Source organism: Protopterus annectens, chromosome 6.part0, assembly GCF_019279795.1.
Source record: "Protopterus annectens isolate FY-2018-M chromosome 6.part0, PAN1.0, whole genome shotgun sequence".
NCBI lineage: Eukaryota > Metazoa > Chordata > Ceratodontiformes > Protopteridae > Protopterus > Protopterus annectens.
The window spans coordinates 1687690215-1687717530 of NC_056737.1; the positions used below are offsets into that span (position 1 = coordinate 1687690215).

The 27316-nt window shown below is 38.2% G+C and overlaps 1 long non-coding RNA gene across 2 annotated transcripts in view; it reads right to left on the reverse strand.

Annotated features, from left to right (window-relative positions):
• Window positions 1–200: 200 nt before the first annotated feature.
• The window catches only part of LOC122804110, a 32644-nt gene continuing 5528 nt past the window's right edge, over window positions 201–27316 (reverse strand). The window contains exons 3-4 of one of the 2 annotated variants that reach the window (XR_006365183.1): window positions 3316–3549; window positions 201–314 (exon numbers count right to left, since the gene is read on the reverse strand). This is a non-coding gene — a long non-coding RNA (uncharacterized LOC122804110). The remainder of the gene's footprint in view (window positions 315–3315; window positions 3550–27316) is intronic. The other variant, XR_006365184.1, reaches the window with a different exon arrangement.

Consider the following 27316-nt stretch of genomic DNA (forward strand, 5'->3'; position numbering starts at 1 on the left):
CCACCAAACAGGCCCCTTACAGTATGCCTGAGTGATTTGAGCAGACCCTAACAGAGGAACTACAGGAGGTGTTGGATTGACCAATAATCCAATAGCATAGTATTTTATTTCTGTTTTAACATGTCTTTTAACAAAATATAAGCTAATAAACATATTGTCGTATTTTCATACACAGTAATAACATGCATTCCACATATCTCACCTCATATAGTCTTAAGGTCAAGAAGCCAGCAAGTGAAGGGAGTGGTGGAGTAGTAGATGTGGGACTAGATGAAGGGCCGCACCAAAATGATTCAAACTGGAACCTGCAGTTGCTATGATCGGCAATGAGAAAAGCATTATTTCTATAATTCTGTTTATCAGTAAAAAATATTATAATTTCATGAAGTTATACTTTATCTTAAAGCAACAGACTGTGTTGCATTTTTCTACATTCTTTCTGTCTCAACAACTTGATAAACATCAGACATCCTGTGATGTGATTAGTGTATTCATTCCTTTAGAGAAAGAGCTGACAGCAGGAATTAATCATCCAGGCAGTTATCATAATTTCTGCTGATGGCTTATGGTTTTATCATCTGGCAGATGACATTCATTCTCAGTTGCATCTGGAACTCCTACATCTTTTCCACCTGACCCCAGCTCAGGTACCTACCCTTCACATACTCCACCTGGGAGAACTTTGCATACTGTAGTTTGTCGGAGCCAACTACTTGTCCACAGCTTCTAGATGGGTTCCAGTGCTGCAGCAAACCAGCAGGCCTACATCCCATCAGAATGGTTGAGCTGTTATCAACCAATCACTTTCACCCACTCTGTTCAGCTCTGCCAACAGCATAGCTGATAATCGGTCGTAGGTTGTCTGACTTATAGCCAGGACTTTACCCCTCTATGCCATAAAACCAACTTCACTGACATATTATTATCATCATCATAATTATTATTATTTGTTTTGCTTCTACCTTGTCACATGAAATTAGATGTATGTAAGCAGAATAGTTAAAACAATTGTATGCATTATCATGAAATGTATATTTTGGCATCCAGAAGAAATACTTGCAGCTGGCTTCACTACAGTAGGCTTGGCTAACCACAGTTAACAATATTTGAAAGCAGGCAAGCTGTATTAAATGCATTTCCACCAAGGAACAGAAAGGTAAATACAGGAAGAATTGCACAACCAAAAAGCCCCAGAACTTACAAGATCATAAAATCCTAGGAAAGGGAAATATTTGTAACTCCTTCTTGGTTCAAATTTTGTGATCATAGAGTTAGTTCCAGAGGAAGTGGACAAAATAGCCTTTCACAAAGAGGGGTGCAGAGGTGATTGAGTCTGGAAAAACAGTGCTGCAACTCAGCAAATTTATGTTTCACATTGTGCAATAAGCAATCATTTGTCAGCAGGTTCGGTAGACTCTGTGTTGCAAATTAAACATGCTGATGCTTTGACAATATCTTGCCCAACATATTAGGTTATGATGATTTCCCACTGGTCCAAAAAGGTTATTTTTTGGGAAGAGTATTGTCAGCAAAAAGGGAACAAATCTGTAGACAGTGTCTAATCTGGTACTGTAACTGCTGTGTGTATTCTATATTACAAGGCTCTTCTCAAATTATGTAGAAATACAGTTAAGTGATGATTGAAGATTGCAAATGACTTTGTATTGTAGTAATACTAGCATGTTGTTATTGTCTCTTTCACATGTTAAAATATGCATTCTACTATATTGCCAGTGCATAGGAATGTGAAAAATGACCAACATAGTCTCCAGCTGCTTTACATAACTCCATTCCTGCCCAGCCCCAATTCTCCCAGCTGCTCCCTTCTCGATTATCTGGACATACACATTCACAAGGTTGATCTTCCATCTCTAGTGAAAGTTCACCTTATGGTTCTTACTGTTAGGTCCAAGCAGTGAGGGATCTTATGGGGAGCTGCAGGCATGGATTCAGGAGAACTCATGCAGTAGTCAGTTATTGCCTCTCTCTGTGGGAGTGGCTAGTGCAATGATATCAGGCTGTCATCACCATTACACGTTTCCCACTGAAAAGATCTGCAATACTCCTGGTCTCCATCAGAGGTCACCCAGACACTGAGTTCTTCCAAACCCTTCCTTAGTATAGGAGTGCTGGCTTTTAGCTGCTTCATCCTATTCCCTTAACCCAGTCAACCAAAACAGCAGCCTCAACCCATTTTTTATACTCAGAACATCAGCAGCACAAATGGATGCCCTTCTGTTGCACCCCTAGCCTGTCAAAATGATAATGCAGATTACAACAGACACACTTTAATGAGGAAGGATGTCATAACTATAGTGTAACTAAAATATTAAGAATGTTATCCCACCACAAAAAAGTGGATAGTCAAGTACTTATTAAAGACACTGGTAACATAACATGAACACCCCACCCACTCTCAATAACTAAAGAATAAAACTGTATCATGTACTTCACAGAGAACATTTAATGTAAAAATAGCAACACAACTGAATGTTGCAACAGCATTACTTTAATACATACTAATACTAAACACAGCAATGCCTCTTTTGTCAGACTGTGAATAAATAAAGGCAGCAGCAGCTAACAGTTTTTGTCTCACAAACAGAGACATCACCATGATTCACAAAAAAATACAGTAATCACGTAATCTAACTACTATCTTATTGATACTTGCTAAACATAAACTTAACCCTGCCTCTAGCCTGAACCCTACACCTTTCTGCAAAAAAACACTTTCCATGACACTGCCACTATTTAAACAAAATATGTCAGATTTTACTGATAATGGTATTGGATTGCAAAAGGAAAGAGGTTACTTTACTTGTGCAATCTGTTTTCTCTGCTTTACAATTTTGAGGTTTTGATTATTCGATATGCTAGCATCAATCATTTCTGCTTCAGTCTTTCACCATTCACAAATATGCACACACACACACACACACACACACACACACACACACACACACACACACACACACACACACACACACACACACACACACACACACACACATATATGTATATAGCGATCTTTACATTCCATATCTTATAAGCCACTTTATGTCCACTACCTGGACTCTGCTCTTTAAAATACTACCTAGCAATTTTTTTCATTTATAGCTGTATTCCACTCCAAATGCAGTTGGTCCCTTAACTCTGAAATCTCACAACATCTTAGAACAAACAGAAAGTGAGGAAAATGCAGCACTCTCCTGATTCTAGCTGCTATGACAAGAATCCAGAAATCTTATAGGTTTAAATATTCTCTTCAGGCTTGAAAAAGTCTATTAGTGGAGATAAATATCTGGTGCTTACCTCTAAATTCAATTGTTGCCATTTAGTCAGTAGCTCCGAGTATTGCGCACCATATGTGGACATTTTCAAAACACGAAGGCCTCTCGGGATTATACTTCTAGCTAGGTATACTTCAAAATGTTGTCGTTGGGTAGTAAGTTTCTTTAACTTCATGAGATCATTTTCCAGCTTCTCTATTTTGTTGTGTAGATCCTCCAAATTCACTTCATTCAACGGCTCTTCCATGTTCATGCTCTTTGCATCATATAAAAGAAGGGGATTCACAGTGTTCATCACCATGGCTTGTAATCTGTCCAATACACTTTCAGCATTCAAATCAGACCCGCCTGGTCTGTTCTCAATCTCAATTCCACTTCCCTCAGCCATGTCTTGGTACACAGTAACCCAAAGAATCAATGAAAATAATACGAAAGATAGTACTACCCTTGAACAAATGTTTTGCTGCCAAAATAGTAGAAAATGAAACAACAGAAGTATATAAGGTAGCAGAAACAAGCACGGTTAGAATTAGGCTCCAATATCCATGATGTAGAAAAAAAGTCTTTATTTGTGCACAGGTTAGTGCTTTCACATTTCGCTTCTTCAGACCAATAAAGTGCAAAAACATCAATAGTGCTTAAATACATTAAATTAACCAATCATAAATTTCCTTCAATTATACTCAGAGAAATTTTTAAAGTCATATCATCCTGCACTACATAATCTATTAATAACATAATTGTTCTTGATTAAAAACATCATAAAGACAACTTAATATATTAATATGTTAAACTGAGCCATTTTCAATTTATATTGACAAGATGTTACATCCAGTACTAGAGTTAAATTCTAGTGTATTAAGGGATACCAAGCAGTTTTTAACTGACTTTTTTGAATTTTGTGCAAACACACAGATAGATCATTCTGCCTATTTTGTCACATTAGATGTACAGTCTCTTTTTACCATCATTCCAAATGAAGTAGGCATTGAGGCTGTGAAGAAATATTTATCTGTAAATAGTGATTATACTCTCAAGATTGATTTAATTTCTTTATTCTTGGAGGTGGTACTTGAAAATGTCTTTATATTTGACCAAACATTGTATTTACAGTGTGATGGCATAGCTATGGGCACTTCTTGTGCCAATAGCTACGCCAACATGTTTTTGGCTCAATGGGAGGAGGAAGAACTGTTTGTAAAGGATGTACTTTGACAATGTATACCCTTTTATCGATGTTTTGTGGATGATGTTTTCTTTTTATGGGTTGGTGATGTTACTAATTTGAAAACTTTTGTAGAGCAGATGAATGGAATGACTGGATTTCTAAAATTTTCTTTGAATTATTCTGTGGAAAAGATAGAATATTTAGATGTTTTTGTTGAAAGACAAACTGATGGTAATATAAATACAGGAGTATATAGGAAAGAGTGCCAAAGAAATACCTTGCTACATAGGAGAAGCATGCATCCACAGCATACCTTCATAAATATTATTAAGGGACAAGGCATGCGAGTATAACATCTGAATGCATCAGAAGAAGGTTTTCATAAAGAATTAAATGGCTTAGAGAGAAGACTGGGTGATAGAGGGTATAAGAAAAATGAAGTACATCAAAGGCTTAGTGGGATCCATGATATGAGATCAAATAGAGCTACACCATAGTTTTCACATAATGAAATATATATGAATATGGGTTCTACACCTACCACACATTTTGAAACACAGATTCCTATGTATTTTACTACAGATAACAATGTAGTATTTGAAGCCATTAATAAACACTGGGATATTTTAACTACTGATCCAGCAATACATGAAATAGTGGGAGACAGACCAAAGTGTAGGTTTAAGAATAAACCGAACCTTATGAGATTATTATGTCACCTAAAACCAAGAATACCCAATTAGAGAGAACAATAAAAGGAACTTATCCATGTGAACAATGTGATTTTTGTACACATATTGATTCCAGTAGTAGTTTTATTAATCCAGAGATAGGAAAACAGTTTAATTTTTCACTATATGCTAATTGTAATACCCCTCATGTGGTTTATATGGCAATTTGTAATGTATGCCGGTCGTTTTATGTAGTGAAGACCAACAGACTTTTGAAAAACCGTATAAGGGAACATCTTTATGCCATTAGAATTATGTCACCTACTAATGCGTTGGCCAAGCATGTGATGAATTGTGATAAAGAACATGAGTTTAGGTTCTTAGTGATAGATGTTATCTCACCTAGTATAAGAGAATGAGACATTCGAAATACTATAGAGAAAAAAGAGACTTGGATTATGAGACTTAGGGCTGATAGAGGTAGTGGCCTTAATGAGAGGGCTTCGCTGAAGCCCATTCTTAAGTCCTGCAAAATTGTTAAAAAGCGATTTAGTTATAATTACCCAGTCATAATTCTAGCTGGTTATGACCATTTTAAAATTTTCTTCTGTGTACTATTATGAAATATCTCAGACATTAATTTGCTGTTATAACTAGTGACAAAATCACATTTTTAGAAATGTTTTGGTATATGTAATGTTACTATATCTCATATATATTTTATTTTATTTTATTTTAACATATTAATATATTAAGTTGTCTTTATGAGGTTTTTAATCAGGAATAATTATGTTATTAATAGATTATGTAGTGCAGGATGATATGACTTTAAAAATTTCTCTGAATATAATTGAATGAAATTTATGATTGGTTGATTTAATGTATTTAAGCACTATTGATGTTTTTGCACTTTATTGGTCTGAAGAAGCGAAATGTGAAAGCGCTAACCTGTGCACAAATAAAGACTTTTTTTCTACATCGTGGATACTGGAGCCTAATTCTAACTGTGGTTGTTTCTGCTGCCTTATATACTTCCGTTGTTTCATTTTCTACTATTTTGGTAGCGTAACATTTATTCAGTGGGTAGTACTATCTTTTGTTTTATAATGTTAATTGTGTTTGTAACGGTTATATTTTTTGCAACTATGTTTGGAGCTTTTCTCCCCAGGCATCTGCTGAAAAATGGCTTTTGCTCAGTCAGGCAATCTCGGTTAACAAATGTAAAATAAATAAAATCAAATCAATAAAATAAAATAAGCTGGTTGCATAACTGTGCATTCCCTTAAACTAATACTTTGTTGAAGCACCTTTTGTTTTAATTACAGCATTTAGTCTTCTTGAGTACACACCTGCCATCAATTAAAAAGACTCTAATTAACCCCAAATAAAGTTCAGCTGTCCTAGTAGGATTTTCCTGACATTTACTCAGCTGACTGCTATAGCAAAAGCCATGGTTCACAGAGAGTTAACAAAGCATCAAAAGGATCTCATTGTTGAAAGGTATCAGTCAGGAGAAGGGTACAAAAACATTCCACACCATTGGATATACCATTGAACACAGTAAAGGCAGTCATTAAAAAGTGGAGAAAATATGGGACAACAGTGACATTGCAAAGAACTGGACGTCCCTCCAAAATTGATAAAAAGACAAGATGAAAACTGTTCAGGGAGGCTGCCAAGAGACTTACAGCAACACTGAAGGAGCAGCAGGAATTTCTGGCAAGTACTGGTTGTGTACTACATGTGACAACAATCTCTCATATTCTCCATATGTCTGGACTTTAGGGTAGTGTTGCAAGATGGAAGCCTTTTCTTACACAGAAAAACATCCAAGCCTGGATAAAGTTAGAAAAACAATACATCGAGTCTCCCAGAAGCATGTGGGAAAATGTGTTGTGGTTTGATGAGACCAAGGTTGAACTTTTTGGCCATAATTCTAAAAGGTATGTCTAGCACAAAAACAACTCTGTGCATCACCAAAAGAACACCATCACCAGCATAGTGGTGGCAGTATAGGTTCACAGGTTCATAGGTTCATAGGTGTGTACTAGGCTAAAGCCTCTTAGTAGGCGATAACACACAAGAGTGTAGCTGGAGTTTTCTGAGTTTGTCCATATAGGGCATGTGTCTAAGGCCTAAGATCCTCTTAGTGAGGCATTTGTGTGGCCCTTCCAGTTGTTGTAGGTGTCTAGTGAAGTACATACCAAATAAGGTGTTGTATTTTATAATAGGTCTAATGAGGGAGGAGCAGAGTGGGTCTATTACTTCTTTCTTCCTGGATGAGAAACCTTTTTTAATGGGATGTACCACATAGAAGGACTTTCTGACTACAGTGGCAATGTGTTTATCAAAGGAGTGGTTGCTGTCAACCTGTGTCCCCAGGTGTCTTATCACAACTTCGGTGTTTAGTGGACTACTGCCTATGTGGTAGTTCATGGCCACCGAATTTTTCCCAAAGGAAATGACAATGCACTTTTTGGCATTGAGCTTAAGGCCATGGTTCTGGCACCAGTCACTGGTGTCAGTGAGGCCTTTTTGTAGAATGTCTACATCAGTTGGAGAATCAGTAATGGCTCCCAGTTTGCAATTATCTGCAAACTTGATCAGCCAGAGTCTTTTGTGTTGGCTTGAACTTCAGAGAAGTAAATGCCAAACAGGAGAGGACCTAGGACCGATCACCATGGGACACCACTTGTAAACGGTTGGTAGTTAGATTTAGAGTCCGCTACTTTCACAGTATGGGTTCTAGCAGTGAGCCATTTGACAACCCATCTTATGACATAGGGGTTTATGCCTTGTTTAGTGAGTCAATCTATGATTCCTGAGTGAGGGATGGTGTTGAAGGCCTTGGCAAGATCTAGGTGGGCTGTGTGAGCTACCCTGCCACCATCCACTGCTCTGGTGACAGACTCGAAGAAGTCTATCAGGTTGAGCAGACATGATCTACCTTTCACAAACCCAAACTGTGTGGGGTCCAGAGTTTGGAGATTTCCCTGTGTCCTTATTTATAAGGTCCATGATTATGTGTTTGATTATGTGTTCCATAGCCTTACATATCAGATTCGTCAGACTAATGGGGCGGTAGTTCCCAGGGTCTATAGTCGCTCCCCCTTTGTGGACTGGAATGACCATAGCAGTGCACCATTCGGTAGGAACAAAGCCTGAAATGAGACTTTGATTGAACAGGGTACTCAGGTTTGGTGCCAGTTCACTTTGTAATTCATGTAGAATACAGCCAGGGATATTATCAGGTCCCATGGAACCCATATTCTTGGCTTTGGACAGTGCAGTTTTTACCTGTGTAGCCATGATAATAGGGACTTGGCATTCCTCAGGTATTGTTACAGGCCCTTTAGGGGGTGAAAGGGGGTAGTTTACACTGAACCTGTCGGCCAATATGTTGGCAATATCAGTTGGTTCTGTATATGTATTGCCATTGTGCTGTAACTCAGAGCAGCTCTAAGTATTGCCATGAAGATTCTTGACTTAACTATAGAATGCCTTGTGGCTGCCTTTAGAATCTGCAGCAATTTTGTTTTCATAGCTAGCTTTAGAGGATTTGATGATGGATCTCAGTTTTTTGTTGAGGTTGACAAGGGAGTTTTTCCAGTCTTGGGACTTCACCCTTTTCTGAAACAGTTTTTTTCCTTTTGTTGTAGAGTTTGTTTATGGTGGGGGGCCACCAGATTGGCTTCCTTTATTTGGAGGAGAGTATCTTAGTTCTGTTTGGTATGGCCCGTTCCATGCACTTGTGTATGTGCTCATACAGTGCATTGGTGTATGATTCAGTCATGCATCTATTTTCCATTTGCATGGATGTCATGAAGCTAGTCACCTCTGTTTTTAGAAGTCCAAAATTGGCTGTGGAGAAGTTTTCTACAGTGGTTTCCTTTGGGGGGGGTGAGAGTGGGATGTGGATAACCACGGTGATTAGCTTGTGGTCAGATCTGACCAGGGAGGAGTTGATTATTGGTGTAGAGAAACGGTCGACCATGTTAGTAATGACCAGGTCAAGGATATTTCTACCCCTGGTAGGGGTAAGACTGAGTTGGTCCAGGCCATTGGAAATAATGAATTCTAGAAAACGTTGAGCAAGTATGTTGGTACATGAGTAATTTTCCCAGTTAATGGAGGGGTAGTTAAAGTCTCCCAGTATAAGGGTATTGGGTTGTACCCTAATATTTTCCAGTGTGCTTAGGAATGTGGAGTAGGAGTCTTGGGACATGGTGGTTGATCTATAGCAGGCTACAACCTGGATTGAAGTTTTACCCAGTGTTAGTTATATCTGAAGTATCTCTGATGTGTTATGTTGGGCTACTAGTCTGGAGGTGTGCATATCCTTCATGAATATGGAGACAGCACAGCCTTTAGTGCTTCTGTCCAGGTTTAGAGGTGGTATGAATTATAGCCTGGTAGTGCTGGGGTGCTCTCCAGGGCCTTGAACCAAGTCTCGGTCACCGCACAGATGTCGATGTTCTCCATTTTAAGGAGTGCTTCAAGCGAGTGCATTTTGAGATTTAGACTTCTAGCATTGAGTAGCATTACCCTCAAATTTTGTTTGCTTGTAGTTGTTATGGTGGTAATTTTGTCTTCAGGACATTGCCTAAAAAAAGGCACTATAGGGGTGGCAAGAGCCTTGGCCAGTATCCGGAATCCCTGGGGTGACAGGTGCAGGCCATCTCTGGCAAAGCATCGAGGTCTGTCGATCATGTCATCCCAGGCAGACAGACACTGGATCCTCCTAAAATTATACCAGAAACCTAGCCAATTTTTGAAGTCAATTGTTTTCTGCTTGCACTGTGGCATCATTCTGGGTGACGGTAGGATACTACTCAGATCTAGGGTCATACCTGCCTGGGCTACAAGATCCGATAGTTCCCCTATGTCTCTTTTCATGTAGTCCAGGCAGGTACATCTCAGGTCATTCACACCAACATGGACAATGACAGAGTCATATTTGTACCTGTTGTGGAGTGACCTAAGTGCATGTGTTATGTGGCAGATCCTGGCACCTGACAGGCAGCTGACTGTAACTTTCTCCTTATTCATCCTAGTGAGTGGGACATTGCTGTGCCTTACTATTGAGTCACCTATGACTTGCTCTGGGGTTACTTTTCTTCAGCTGGAACTGGGGCTTTAGTCAAGGTGGAGGGAACTATAAATAGGTCCAAATAGCAGTCACTTTTGGCCCAAAACCTTCAGGCATCAGATAGAAAGCTGAAGATGAAGAGGAATTTCACCTTTCAACATGACAATGACCCCACACATACATCCAGCTCAACAAAGGAATGGCTATACCATAAGAAAATTAAATTTTTGGAATGTCCCAGCCAGAGCCCAGACCTAAATCCAATAGAAGACCTCTGGACTGATCTGAAGAGTGCTGTGCACAAGAGATGCCATTGTAATCTGACAGATTTGGAATAGTTACAATACTCCTACACTTAAAAATATTATCACCCCTATAACAATCCTAGACTGCTTTGATCCTCTAACAAACTACTAATTCAGACTAGCAAAATTAATAACACAGCCAGTAACTCTCTCTTTGCAAACTCTGTAAGTAGATCCTGGAACTCTCTTCCAGCTGATATTACCTTACTTACCACCTTAGGTCAATTTAAAACTAGACTCAAACAACATTTGTCACTTAACTGGCTATGTCATTGTATCCAGCTTGGCTAACTCTCTCTAGAATGTGTAAAAATCTGTTAACCAGTTTACTGTGTAATTGAATTTAATCCTGACCGACACTCAGGATTAACTCTAACCTGTTGAACTTGTTTAACTTGCTTACTTATGTAATCTCTGTAAATAGTCTGTTAGTATTATGTAATGCTGGTATTATGTAATGCTGTATCTGCTTACCCTTGGATGGAGCTTTTCTGCCCGGGCCACTGCTGAAAATGGACATGCATCCAGTCGGACTATCCTGGTCAACAAATGTAAAATAAATAAATAAATAAAATAAATACTTTTGCAAGGAAGAGTGGGAAATATTGCCAAGTCAAGATGTGCCATGCTAATAGAATCCTACCCAATTAGACTGAATGCTGTAATTAAATCAAAAGGTGCTTCAACAAAGTATTAGTTTAAGGGTGTGCACACTTATGCAATCAGCTTATTGTACGTTTTTTTATTTTTTATATTTTTACCCCTAACAGATTTGTTTGTTTGTCAATTGAATTGTACAGGTTATAGGTCACATTAAAAGGACGAAAAGTTTTGAAATGATTTATTCTGGTCTCGTTTTTTTTTTTATATCACAACAAAAAACTGTCATTTTAACTGGGGTGTGTACACTTTTTATATCCACTGTATGTATGTATATATATATATATATATATATATATATATATATATATATATATATATATATGGATCTAGGACGTTTGAGTGAGCAAACGTCCGAATCTATAACCGAACAAACTTAACGAAAGCGCTTTCATCGAAAAAGCACTTTCGTTAAAGAGTATTACAAAAAAAATAAATAAATAAATAAAACACTACATTTACATTTTAGCAGGGGGGCTTTGTCCCTCTGCACCTCCCATGTGGGGGGCTGTGCCCCCACACCCCCCTACTTTAATATTCCCCCTCCGTGACCACACTACAGTGGGGAAAAGGGAAATTTCCCTTACCCACACAGTAGTACAGCCTCAGCAACAGGCATACTTATGTGAAAGTGCTTCTTCGGTGAAAAGCACTTTCGCGTAATATGCCCGGCCATTTGGGTTTCGGTCATTTGCTCACTTGAGCAAACGTCCTAGATCCATATATATATATATATATATATATATATATATATATATATATATATATATATATATATATATATATATGGGTTCCCTATGTTAGACCAAAAGCTCGGAAGATTGACAATGACATCACCGATGCCAGAAGACCAACGGAGCAGATAACCGACAACTCGGAATCCCAACAGTGAAAACACCGACATGGGAAATGTGTGAGCGTGACTCGGTAAGTGTGCGATTGTGAGGGATTTAGGGTTAGGGTGCATGTAAGGTGTGTGCACGATAGTGAGGGATTTAGGGTTAGGGTGCGTTTAAGGTAAATGTGCGAAAGTGAGGGGCTTGAGGGTTAGGGGTGGATTAAGTGAGTTAGGGTTAGGGTGCGGGTAAGGTAAGTGTGCGATAGAGAGGGACTTGAGGGTTAGGGGTGGATTAAGTGAGTTAGGGTTAGGGTGCGGGTAAGGTATGTGTGCGATAGTGATGGACCTTAGGGTTAGGGTTAAGGTTAGTGCATAGATAGTTGTGTGTAAGGTGTAGTGTAGGTTTTTAGGTTGTTGGTGTGCTTGTGTTGTGTGGAACAGCAAACTTTTTGTTTTGTTAACTGTCGGCATTGTGGTTTGTCGGGCATATGAACTTTTGTGTTTTTGCAGTTTCATTCTTGTGATGTCGGTGTTATGGGTGTTGGTGTTGTGTACTGTCGGTCTAATGTAGGAGACCCATATATATATATATATATATATATATATATATATATATATATATATATATATTTTTTTTTTTTTTAAGGAAACAGAGTAATGCACTTCCTGTATGATCATAAATATTGCATTCTTAGTATCATTTTAAAATTGTGTATTTCACTTTGACCCGAAAAAGTCATAACCCTTACACTGAAATTTATAATCATGCAAATTGAAATTAAATATTTTCTTTTTCCTGACATCCACTGCTTTAATCTTTGCAACTGCCCATCCACTTCTTTAGAAATACATCCTATCAGGTTGTCCACTAACATTTAAGAAAATGTTAAGTGATTTAAAAGGTTTCATTGTCTCTAATTCATAACACTACTATAATACAATCAGAGATCTTGGTCAGATAAGATACTAGGCAGGGGAATAGATGGGGGCCCTCTAGAACAGCCCATCCTTTGGCACCCCCCCCCCCCCCCACACACACACACACACAGTAGACTCCTCTGCAGCCATTCCAGTGTTCCATTACTTGGTTATTTCTCCCCAATTACTGTAAACACTCTTCAACCCTGTCAGTGTGCATACTGTATTCTTATTTACTTCTACAATGATTACAGATATTAAAATAAAATAGCAAACAGTGATAGCAATTTGCTAAACAAACAATACAGTTTCACAATGAAAACAGACAGCATGAGCAAAAAACTTCTCTGCTCTTGAAACTCACATTCATTGAAATGGCATTAAAACCCACATTCAAAGAAAATGCATATAGCCAGTGGAGGATTAAATTTACCTTTGGGCTGTTTTCAAACCATAGGTGCCTTGCACAATTTTTTAGAGCCATGCATACAGGTGTGTTCTTTGATTTACCTTCCTGATTGTATTAAATTATTATATTATTTGTACAATATAGCAATATATTATTCAATATAACATGTGTAATAGTAAGCAATAAAACAAAATGTATGAACTAATAATGCCAGAGCTACCCATTTCAGAAAATTTCAACCGTAAAAGGCCACTCAAACATCTGTCATTACAATCCACCAGTAACAGTCAATAAGCACAATTTCTGGAGAAGTAAACGTCATCTGAATAATTCCACATTAAAGAGATCTTCCTCACACAGCAATGAATGGCTAGTTTAAATTACACACACATACATACATACTTTCTCTCTCATACAAAAATGAATGGAACAGCTAGTTTAAATTACATACACAGACATACACAAACATAGATACATATGCACATACTCTCTCTCAATGGAATAACTAGTTTAAATGCTGCACACCAATGTGAAATGTGTTTACATCTGCATTGGCATGCATGTTATGCACAAATGGTCCTCCTTAAAGGAGAAGATGCCTCCACTACAGTGCAGTGTTAAGAAGTTTTTTTTTATTATTATATTATTAATTAACCTAAATGTTAATGTGGAAGCCCCCTAACCAGTGATCCCCCTCAGCCATGGACCCTAGGCCTATGTTGCCTTGTGCTGAATCCGGCTCTGACTACAATATTCAGTGTATTGTTTGCTGACAGTCAATGCTCCTCCTGTTTGTTTTACATTACAGTACACAGTGTATTTGTAACACAGTAATATACATCTGTATATCACTTTATATCACTTCTCACAGTGTATTAAATGATCTCTGTGGGGATTCAGAATATTGACACTATGAAATGTTACATGCATACATTACTAATTTTAAATGCTACACTAAATGAAATGATTATATTAAAATATGAAGTCCTATCTGGGAACACAACAGAAGATGCATGCTTTATTTTTTGTACCATAAATGGCATAACAGAAATACCTGGTAGCATTAGAGGTAATCATGCAGTGGTACTTGGTGTCACAAAATGTCACAGAAAATGTTACTTTTATTTTTGTTTTGTTTTTTTCTGCCAATTGTGGATACTGGAAAAAGTAAGTTTCCTCCCTTTTTCTAATGTTAGTATATATATGGAGAGACTGGGAGTGTGGGGTCTAGCCCAGTTCAAGGAAAGTTGAAGGACTTCTCACCCACAAAAGAAAGTTAAGTACAACTTGTAATGCAATCTTTTAAAGGTTTAAATATTTTAGTAGCAAATTAATCATGCTCTTAATAAACAATATGCAGTTAGTCTGAAATATCTTTCTATTTACCACCACAGTGTCTTATTTTATTTTAATTGATTCATACTAATCATGCTACATCTTGCTCTGGACACATCATGGAACATATATCAAGAGCTTTGGTGTGGTGGTAGGAAGGGCTTCTGCCATCATATTATTACTTTTCTGAAGAGACTTTTCAACCCTGACCATCCAGGATAACCCAACTCAATAATTCACTAAGCAAAGTTACTGAATGGCTGGAAGTACACTATGCCAGGAGCAAATAGTTGGGCCATTTAATGTGCTATGTGCATTTATTTATTTATTTATTTGTTTGTTTGTCTGCCTGTTTGTTTGTTTGTTTGTTCGCTTGTTTGTTGATATGTGTTAGAAAAATATGCTTAATGCCAATTAATAACCAAGTATTTTAATACGCTTTTCATTCTATTTTTCATACACTGTATTTTATACAAATTGAGTTTCATATGAGACTGAAAAAGATGCTTTTTGAAAACTACAGTATGCTTTCTGAAACTTGCAAGTTGCTCTCTGACCTAGTAATTGCTAGCACAGCAATATTCATGTTTATGCCTTCTGGAAATGTACTTGAGAAGCAGATGTTTATCTGCTAGGTCAGGAATGAATGAATGAACAATGCTTTATTCTGTAAATGTAATGATTTTAGACAAACAGCTCTGTTCAAATGATGGGAACCTGTGCAGCTGTAGTAACTTAGAGATAAAGTAGACAAAGGATTATTAAAGAAATGAACTGCTAGCATTGTGCTTGAATTAGCCATAGTATCTTGAATGGTAACATAGCATGTATCTAACTGGGAGTAATCAAGGCCATGTTGTTTTCCTCAGGAAGTTTCACATAAAAATTGATAAATCAGCAGAAATTCATGGGAAAGATGGTCAGCAAATGATGATGAAAAAGGTGGTAATCTGTAACGTCAGCATGGTAGTACATAACCAGTTTAAGAATGTATAAAAATGAAAGTATTTCCTGTTTCTGGATAGACAAACTCTGTATTAACACGTTTTAGTCTCCTTGCTGCAAGATTAAAGTGCCTTAACCTGAACCTACCATGTTTTAATCATTTTTAAAGTATAATATTCCTTTGACAGTTTGGTCCTTCGGACCGGAAAGTACCTCTCGCTCTAGGCCTAGGTCAGTATTGGGCCCGGTGGCATGCATCCGTACGGAGAAGAGGCCAAATCGGCTCTTCTGTTTTGAAAGACCTCTGACTGAATTGTCGTTCGAAAGAGGCCAGCCACTGTTTCTGATCTGGGATTGGAGGACGAGACAACGATCCGGTGGATCAACTCACGGAGGGTCAGGTAAGGAGGAATTACCTTATTTCTGTTTTAAGATCAGGGACTAATTACAAAACTGTTTTTGTCAGAAAGATTTGCATGTGCAGATCAGGGACAGAAAAAGGGGTTACTGTTTTTGTCATAAATCAGGGAAACAGAATAGGTAGGCAGTTATTCTAGCTAAACAGTGAAAAGGTATAGAACTGTGGTGCCACATGATAGAAAGGGTTACGTAACAATTTACAGCTTAGCTAAGACAGCAATGGGAAATCAGTGCACGAAAAGTTCCCGAGACCCGCCCCTAACTGAAGACGCAAAATATATGCAATTACAGCGTGCCGACAATGTTAAGTATTACACAAAATGGGTTGAAAAGTATAAATTCAATGGTAATTTAGATAAACCTGCACTTATGAAACTTGTTAAGCAATTAAAAATAGAGGTGAAAGGTCAACTAAAAAGCAAAGACAATTAGGAGTCCCTCAGGCGCATAGGTGGCTTAAGGAAGCAAATCGCAGGGAACAAAGAATAAAGAATTCAAAGATAATGTTCTTAGACAAAGAAGACAATAACTTGGTAATAGCAACGGCCCCTCCTTCGCCTCCTCCACTTCCGTTACCAAACTATGAAGCGAGTGGACAAATTGATCCACCTCCGCTATACCCAGCTGTTCCTGCAAAATCACAACCGTTTGTCAGGGATCCTATTGAGACAAGGTCTCGAACATGCGACTTGAAGAGGGAGATTGAATTAAGTGAAATAAATAGAAAATCACAGGCTATGAGTGAAAAAGAGATATGTCCACTCATAGAAGTACCAAATCCTCAGGCAGGACAGGCAGGACAGGATCTGACTCTTTTAGTTTATAGACCGTGGACACCGGAAGATATCCGGAAAGCCACGAAGGAAATTCCCCACCCAAAAGTGAATTTCCAAAAATTTTTAAAAGACTTACAGGGTATGATATTAGGTTACCATTTGAATGGGGAAGAAGTAAAAAGAGTAGTTAGACAAATTGTGGGTCCAGATTGGCACATAATCAGTGGCGACTGGAATCCTCGTGCCGCACAACTTAGACCACTCCCACATACTAATGCAAAACTGGATGGCAGAGTAAAAGGTCTGACAGACCAAATCTCTGAGAAGTGGAAGCCTAGGGCTGATTGGACTTGCATTAATCAAAGCATTCAACAGGAAGGTGAAACAGTTAATATATATTATGCTAGACTGTTAAAATGTTTTAATAATCACTGCGAAATGCAGATACCAGAAAACCAGATGCAAGATTCCTCATATGAACAACAGTTAAAGAATGCATTCTTGAAGGGTAGTATAACTCCCATTAGCAGCTTTATTACAAAGCACATGGTAGATCATCGTACAAGTAGGTTACAGCCATTACTTGAATATGCTAGACATGCAGAGAGGCATTTTAATAGTAAAAAAAAAAAAAAAACTCAAGTATTTTCGGCAGAAGATGGGTCAAAAGTATTTGTAGTACAAACTAAAAAAAAATAAAAAAAATGCCCAGGAAAATAAACAATCTGACAAGCGATCAGAAGATTTTTAAAAAAGAAAGAAAAAAGGTGAATGTTTTAAGTGCGGAAAAAAAGGACATTTAGCAAGGGATTGCAGGCTAAATAAGAAGGTGACTACAGAGAATAAGGAAGATGAGGAATGACTATATGATAGTCAAGAATCACTAAATAAAAATAAGTAGGACAAGACAAGTGCAAAGGTGATAGCAAAAGTAAAATATGTGACGGAAGGGGTAAAAAATGTACATGAATTTGCAGACATCGAAGAAAATGAAATTTTGGACTTAGCTCTATTGAGCTTAGAGCTTTACTTAGCAGACACAAAACCGGAAGTGACGCTTCTGGTAAAGGGGAGGGAAGTCAAATTTCTGTGTGACTCAGGGGCTTCACGGACCCTAATACATCCTTCCAAGTTACCGAAAGATTCAGAATCACCAAATTATATACTAGTGAAGGCAGCTAATGGACAGCTGTATCGGGAGCCACTCTCCCATGACATAGCAATAACAGACCCCGTTTCAGGGATGACCCAGAGAAGTAAAATTGTGGTTTCTGCAAAATGCCCAGTAAACCTTTTGAGTAAAGACTTAATGCAGATATTTGGCATAGCCGTAATTCCAACCATGCAGGGTATGAAAGCACAGTGACAAATGGATACTTTTGTAGTGCGACCGGAGGGTGAGACATATTATTGGTACAGCCAGGACTTAGTTATGACTGGCCCAGGGGCAGTAACCGAGGAACTGATAAACGTAGCCATCAGTAAGTCCCCCTCCCTCGACATTGACAAACAGCATTTGTTGCATTGTACTCTATATTACTGTAATAGACCAGGACCTGATAAAGATTATAAACATGAATTGTTTCAGAACCATGCAAACAGACTAGTGTTGCAAAATTTGTACTGGGATGCAGAAGGAAACAGTGTAGTAAGCTGTTCATTGCCCCAAAAATTTTTGGAACTTTACAAATCCAATCGATTGCCACATGCTAGTTTAACTAAAAATAAAAATTTGAAATGGGCAGACTTAGGTAAAAAAGTCACAAGGTGGGAAAAGCAGACAGAATTAGAGCTCTCTGAACAAGGAGTACAGAAACAAAAACTGAATTGGATCACACAGACACACCCAGCTGTGCACTCACAGGCTAGTGAGAATAGCTGAGTATTACTCTTATTAGAAGAAAAGAAAAAAGCCTTGCGAAACATACCAGACATTCTCTGGTCAACAGGAAAATCAGATGTAGGACTTATAAAAACAGCAGGACCAGTTACTATTACGCCAAAGTCAGCATTTAGACCCCAGAAAAGACAGTATCCCTTGAGAAAGGATGCAGAAATAGGAATCAAACCTATAATAGCAGCCTTACTTAAGGAAGGAGTCTTAATAGAATCTCCTGATTCACCATGTAATACACCCTTATTTCCTGTCAGGAAAGCAAACGGGGAATGGCATATGGTCCCAGATTTACAAGCTGTAAATGATGCAGTTATACCCAGGGCACCAACGGTGCCAGATCCACACACCTTACTAAATTATTTAAAGCCAGAGCAAAAATATTTTTCTGTGGTAAATATTAGTAATGCATTTTTCTCGATACCGATACACCCTGACAGCCAATATTGGTTTGCATTTACATTTCAGGGAAAGCGGTATATATACACAAGATTACCACAGGGATATTGTGAAAGTCCAACAATATTTGCACAAAAAATGGCAAGTAACCTGGCGGGATTCATCCCACCAAGAGGTAGTCAAATTTTACTTTATGTAGACGACATTCTGCTGGCAGCCCCCACCCAGCAAGAATGCAAAAAGGACACGGTAGCTTTATTACAGTTTTTAGCTACTCAAGGTCACAAAGTAAACAAGGACAAGCTACAACTTTGGAAAAAAACAAGTTAAGTACTTAGGATATGTAATATCCAAGGAAGGTAAAATATTAGACAAAAATAGAAAAACAGTAATATTACAGGCACCTAGACCAACTACCAAAAAGGAAATAATGTCCTTCCTGGGAACCAGTAATTTTTGTCAAAGCTGGATACCAAATTATGCTTTGGAATCTGCTCCACTGGCCAATTTAATATTTAAAAAGCCGATGGCAGCACAGGATTTATTACAATGGACACCTAAAGCAGGAGCAGCTTTCTGCAAGCTGAAACAATTGATAGCATCTTCCTTAGTTTTAGGATTACCAAACTATCATAAGCAATTCATTCAAACTGTAGACTGTAAGCATGGTTATATGACATCAGTATTGACACAGCAGCATGGGGACAAATAGCGCCCCATAGCTTACTACTCATCACAGTTAGACCCAGTGGTGCGGTCCCTGCCTCACTGTGTACAAGCAGTAGTTGCAGCTGCAATGGCAGTGCAGGCTTCGGCCTCAGTAGTGTTATTCCACCCTCTCACATTAAGAGTGCCTCATGCAGTCACAATTATTTTACTGCAAGAAAAAGTAGCATATCTTTCTCCTGCTAGACATCTCTCCTGTATGACTATACTGTTGAGCCAACCTCATATGACAATTAAACGATGCACAACTTTGAATCCATCAACCTTGCTCCCAACCCCTGCAGATGGCAAACCGCACTGCTGCCTGCAGGAAATTGAGCAAAAGACATTACCTAGACAAGACCTTATGGATGTTCCCTTGGATGATGCCGAGGTGACATACTATGTGGACGGCTCGTGCAGGAAGGGTCCTGCAGGACAAAATCTAGTAGGGTATGCAGTTGTTTCTGATACTGAAACTTTGGAAGCAAAATCATTACCACACAACTTATCTGCACAAGCGGCAGAGTTGATTGCCTTAACAAAGGCATGTACCTTAGGAAAAGGTAAGAAAGTGAACATTTATACTGACAGTCAGTATGCTTTTTCTACTGTACATGTTTTTGCGCAGCAGTGAAAAAATAGAGGGATGATAACATCTACTGGTAAAACAATTAATCATGCGCAATTTATTTTAGATCTATTAGATTCTATCCAGTTACCCAAAAAAGTAGCTATTTATAAATGCGTAGCTCATAAGAAGCAACAGGATAAGATTTCAAAAGGTAATGCACGGGCTGATACAGCTGCAAAGCAGGCAGCTTCAGCCACAGAAACTTTTCTTTTGAGTGAGAAATTACAACCCTCAGAGACTTTAGATTTAAAAATGTTAAAAACAATGCAGACACTTACTACAAATGTAGAAAAACAGAAGTGGATAAAATGAGGAGCAATCCTTGAGAAGGGACTGTACATCTCCAAGGAGAAGGAACCAATTTTGCTATCTAATTTGTTTAGATATGCAGCGTTGTTGAGCCACGGGCAGAGCCATGTCTCAACAGGGGGGATGGTACAGTTAGTGTTAGTGTGGTAGTGTTTACAACCTATGGATTTACAAATTATACAAAAAATTTCTGTGCAGCATGCCATGTTTGTAACAAGCATCATGCACAAGGGGCATTAAAACCTAAGCAAGGGAGTTTCCCTACACCACCGTATCCATTCCATACTATTTGTATGGATTTCATAAAATTGAATAAATGCGAGAATAAAAAGTATTGCCTTGTCATTATAGATATGTTTTCCAAATGGGTAGAAGCTTTTCCGACTAAAAATCCAGATGCAGCTACTGTTGCAAAGGTCCTTGTTAAAGAAATTATACCCAGATTTGGTATACCGGAAAAGATTTATAGTAATAACGGTACGCATTTTGTGAACCTAACAGTTCAGCAACTTAGTTGCTATTTTGGGATATTGTTAAAGAATCACTGTGCTTACCACCCCCAATCTGCAGGGTTAGTAGAGAGGCATAATGGGGTGTTGAAGAACAAGCTTAGGAAGCTGATGACTGAGACACAGAAAAACTGGGTGCACTGTTTGCCTTTAGCACTGTTGAGCATGAGAACTGTTCCAAATGGAAAGGGATTAACTCCTTCTGAAACTTTGTTTGGGAGGGCATATTATACACCTCAGTGGAAACCTCTCATGTCTACAGAGCAGGAGGCTGACAGTTCACTTGCAGAGTAAATGAGGCGATTTTTAAATAACAAACTTTTGCAGTTAAATTCTGTTTCTGATAAAAAAACACTGAAATCGGAAGCACCAGTAGCCCCAGGCACCTGGGTCTGGGTGAAGATCATGAAACGGAAGAATTGGAGTTCTCCGAAGTGGGAAGGTCCATACCAGGTATTACTGTCAACACCCACTGCAGTCAAGATCGCAAAGCAAGCCTCTTGGATTCATTTGACGCACTGTAAACTGGTTAAGAACTTTGAGTTGGACAAAAACTTTGTTACTGTTGTACAACAAGAACAAAATGGCCAGGTACAGAGTGAATAGAGACATTAAGCAACCTCAGAAAACTTGTATGATTGTTCTAATTGTTATGCTAATCACACTGTTCTTTTTGTTGTGGCCACTCCTTTTTCCTGCCGCAAAGGTTGAACTGATTAGGCGTAATGAACCAAACATAAACTGGCATCCGAAGTTTAACACTTATCAGGCAATTACACGTGTGTACGCTGAGACTTTTAATGTTTCGAATTGCTGGGTCTGTACGGCCATACCAACAGCATATGGGGGTTTATTGATGACTGCTATTCCCCTAGGGGTCAATGAGACCTGGGAAAATCTGTTTTTTGACACAGTTGCTATTAAAGCACATAATAAAGTAGCACTGTATTTGCCTGTGACACAAAAAGGAATTGTATGTTTTTACAAAAATGACACCATCCAAGTAGGATGGAGTAAGTGTAATGTTACAGTACGGTATAAATGTTATAAAAAAACAAATGATTTGAGTGGATCTTGTAGTACAGATTATGACTCATTTTTGAAATCTATGCATAAGACTCTTGATCAGGTACAATGCAATTGTGTACTTTTTAAACAGTTATCTGTAATAAATAGAAAAATGTTTCATGCAGGGCAGTCATTTCATAACAAAGTAACAACTAAAGTAAAGGACTGTTATTTCGTGTGTGGTAAAAAAGCATATAAATGGTTATCTGAAAATTGGTCTGGCAGTTGTTTTTTGGAATACATGGTTCCGACCATCCAACACACTGCAGTTTTGCCTCAGGGAAATATTCGAAATACCCGAGACGTGACCAAAAAGACTGTTTAGAAACCTGAGAATCCAGTGGGACGGATCAAAGCAGGCTGAAAAGACCGTCGTAATGTGGGAACCAAACTTGTGCACATGGACTTGAGTGATGCTGTTATATCCTGGGCAGGTATATTACCTGCATATGGTGCAGTTAAATTGATATGGAAGCTGCAAAAACTGTCAAAACTTCTTGAAGTAATGAGTAATGCGACTTTTCTGCTCTTGAACTAATAACTGATGAACTGAATGCCATGAGAACTGTAGTGCTCCAAAACCGAATGGCTCTTGACTTCACCCTAGTGGCGAGGGGTGGGACTTGCGCTTTAATCAAAGAAGAATGCTGTGCGTTTATTCCTGACCATCAGCATGAAATTAATGATCATCTCGAGGTGATTCAGCAAGTGTCGGCCATGACCAAGCCAGGCCCAAACCCTCTGACAGACTTTTTCCAGAATGCATTTTGGGGGTGGGGCTCCATTTTTATGAACATCTTGATTGCCATTGAGATAGGTTTACTCCTAATAGGAGTTTGTATTTGTTGTGGAATCCCCTGCATGAAAAGGTTAATCAAAGAATTCATAGATATATCCGTATCTAAGACTATGTATCAAAGTACTGAATTTAAAAAGCTGCTAGAATGTGAAACACTTTCATAAAAGTTTAAACTAAATGACTTTCTTAACTGCAAATCCTAAGTGGAAGAGGTTAAAAAAAGAAGCAAACTGTTTATTCTTTTTTGAAAATAGAATAAAAGAGTATTAACAGGAGGGAAATGTTAGAAAAATATGCTTAATGCCAATTAATAACCAAGTATTTTAATACGCTTTTCATTTTATTTTTCATACACTGTATTTTATACAAATTGAGTTTCATATGAGACTGAAAAATATGCTTATTGAAAACTACAGTATGCTTTCTGAAACTTGCAAGTTGCCCTCTGACCTAGTAATTGCTAGCACAGCAATATTCATGTTTATGCCTTCTGGAAATGTACTTGAGAAGCAGGTGTTTATCTGCTAGGTCAGGAATGAATGAATGAACAATGCTTTATTCTGTAAATGTAATGATTTTAGACAAACAGCTCTGTTCAAAGGATGGGAACCTGTGCAGCTGTAGTAACTTAGAGATAAAGTAGACAAAGGATTATTAAAGAAATGAACTGCTAGCATTGTGCTTGAATTAGACATAGTATCTTGAATGGTAACATAGCATGTATCTAACAGGGAGTAATCAAGGCCATGTTGTTTTCCTCAGGAAGTTTCACATAAAAATTGATGAATCAGCAGAAATTCAAGGGAAAGATGGTCAGCAAATGATGATGAAAAAGGTGGTAATCTGTAACGTCAGCATGGTAGGACATAACCAGTTTAAAAATGTATAAAAATGAAAATATTTCCTGTTTCCTTAGACAAACTCTGTATTAGCACGTTTTTGTCTCCTTGCTGCAAGATTTAAGTGCCTTAACCTGAACCTACCATGTTTTAATCATTTTTAAAGTATAATATTCCTTTGACAATATGTTTGTTGACCAGGTGGGTGAGTTGGTGCAGGACCTTTAGGGGTTATGAGTCAGTCACAATAATAAGCAAAAAGTATAATACAGTGTACAGCAGGGTACAGCACAGTAAAATGACAGTAAGCCAGGCATTAGGTAATGGACATAAAAGATGAACAAACAGAATGAGTAAAGTTTGAGCAGTAGATGCAGCATATATATATGTTGTTCATATAACTGAAGAGGAACGTACCAAAGACAGAATGTGTTCTATTAGCAAGCGCCTATAGAGTTAGGACTTTCATATTCTGGAAAGAGATGTGACTTTATTTGTTAAGAAGCTGAGTTTGTCTAAAGTAGTCATGTAAATGGGTAGACTGTTCCATGATGCAGGGTAAGCATGAGAAAAATGTTTACATATGTAGCTAGTGAGAAATGTGACCTGTTAACATCTGTGATAGCATTGCTTCTACATGTAGCTAGTGAGAAATGTGACCTGTTAACATCTGTGAAAGCATTGCTTCTACATGTAGCTAGTGAGAAATGTGACCTGTTAACATCTGTGATAGCATTGCTTCTGCATGTAGCTAGTGAGAAATGTGACCTGTTAACATCTGTGATAGCATTGCTTCTACATGTAGCTAGTGAGAAATGTGACCTGTTTTCATCTGTGATAGCATTGCTTCTACATGTAGCTAGTGAGAAATGTGACCTGTTAACATCTGTGATAGCATTGCTTCTACATGTAGCTAGTGAGAAATGTGACCTGTAAACATCTGTGATAGCATTGCTTCTACATGTAGCTAGTGAGAAATGAGACCTGTTAAAGTCTGTAAAAGCATTGCTTCGACATGCAGCTAGTGAGAAATGATACCTGATAACATTTGTGATAGCATTGCTTCTACATGTAGCCAGTGAGAAATGTGACCTGTTAACATCTATGATAGCATTGCTTCTACATGTAGCTAGTGAGAAATGTGACCTGTTAACATCTGTGATAGCATTGCTTCTATACGTAGCTAGTGAGAAATGTGACCTGTTAACATCTGAGATAGCATTGCTTCTACATGTAGCTAGTGAGAAATGTGACCTGTTAGCATCTGTGATAGCATTGCTTCTACATGTAGCTAGTGAGAAATGTGACCTGTTAACATCTGTGATAGCATTGCTTCTGCATGTAGCTAGTGAGAAATGCGACCTGTTAACATCTGTGATAGCACTGCTTCTACACGTAGTTAGTGAGAAATGCGACCTGCTAACATGTGTGGTAGCATTGCCTCTATATGTAGCTAGTGAGAAATGTGACCTGTTAACATCTGTGATAGCATTGCTTTTACAAGCAGCTAGTGAAAAATGCGACCTGCTAACATCTGTGACAGCATTGCTTCTATATGTAGCTAGTGAGAAATGTGACCTGTTAACATCTGTGACAGCATTGCTTCTACATGTAGCTAGTGATAAATGGGACCTGTTAACATCTGTGACAGCATTGCTTCTACATGTAGCTAGTGAGAAATTAAGACCTGTTAACATCTGTGATAGCATTGCTTCTACATGTAGCTAGTGAGAAATGTGACCTGCTAACATCTGTGATAGCATTGCTTGTACATGCAGCTAGAGAGAAATGCGACCTGTAAACATCTGTGATAGCATTGCTTCTATATGTAGCTAGTGAGAAATGACACCTGTTAAAATCTGTGATAGCATTGCTTCTACATGTAGCTAGTGAGAAATGTGACCTGTTAACATATGTGATAGCATTGCTTCTACATGTAGCTAGTGAGAAATGTGACCTGCTAACATCTGTGATAGCATTGCTCCTACATGTAGCTAGTGAGAAATGTGACCTGTTAACATTTGTGATATCATTGCTTCTACATGTAGCTAGTGAGAAATGGGTCCTGTTAAAATCAGTGATAGCATTGCTTCTACATGTAGCTAGTGAGAAATGTGACCTGTTATCATCTGTGATAGCATTGCTTCTACATGTAGCTAGTGAGAAATGTGACCTGTTAACATCTGTGATAGCATTACTTCTACATGCAGCTAGTGAGAAATATGACCTGTTACCATCTGTGATAGCATTGCTTCTACATGTAGCTAGTGAGAAATGTGACCTGTTAACATCTGTGATAGCATTGCTTCTACATGTAGCTAGTGAGAAATGTGACCTGTTACCATCTGTGATAGCATTGCTTCTACATGTAACTAGTAAGAAATGTGACCTGTTAACATCTGTGATAGCATTGCTTTAACATATAGTTAGTGAGAAATGTGACCTGTTAACATCTTTGATAGCATTGCTTCTACATGTAGCGAGTGAGAAAAGTGACCTGTTAACATCTGTGATAGCATTGCTTCTACATGTAGCTAGTGAGAAATGTGACCTGTTAACATCTGTGATAGTATTACTTCTACATGTAGCTAGTGAGAAATGTGACCTGTTAACATCTGTGATAGCATTGCTTCTACATGTAGATAGTCAGAAATGTCACCTAACATCTGTGATAGCATTGCTTCTACATGTAGCTAGTGTGAAATGTGACCTGTTAACATCTGTGATAGCATGACGTCTACATGTAGCTAGTGAGAAATGCGACCTGTTAACATCTGTGATAGCATGGCTTCTACATGTAGCTATTTAGAAATTTGACCTTTTAACATCTGTGATAGTATTGCTTCTACATGTAGCTACTGAGAAATGTGACCTGCTAACATCTGTGATAGCATTGCTTCTACTTGTAGCTACTGAGAAATGCGACCTGTTAACATCTGTGATATCATTGCTTCTACATGTAGCTAGTGAGAAATGCGACCTGTTACCATCTGTGATAGCATTGCTTCTACATGTTGCTAGTGAGAAATGGGACATGTTAACATCTGTGAGAGCATTGCTTCATGTAGCTAGTGAGAAGTGCGACCTGTTACCATCTGTGATAGCATTGCTTATACATGTAACTAGTGAGAAATGTGACCTGTTAACATCTGTGATAGCATTGCTTCTACATGCAGCTAGTGAGAAATGTGACCTGTTATCTGTGATAGCATTGCTTTTACATGTACCTAGTGAGAAATGTGACCTGTTAACATCTGTGATAACATTGCTTCTACATGTAGCTAGTGAGAAATGCAACCTCTTAACATTTGTGATAACATTGTTTCCACATGC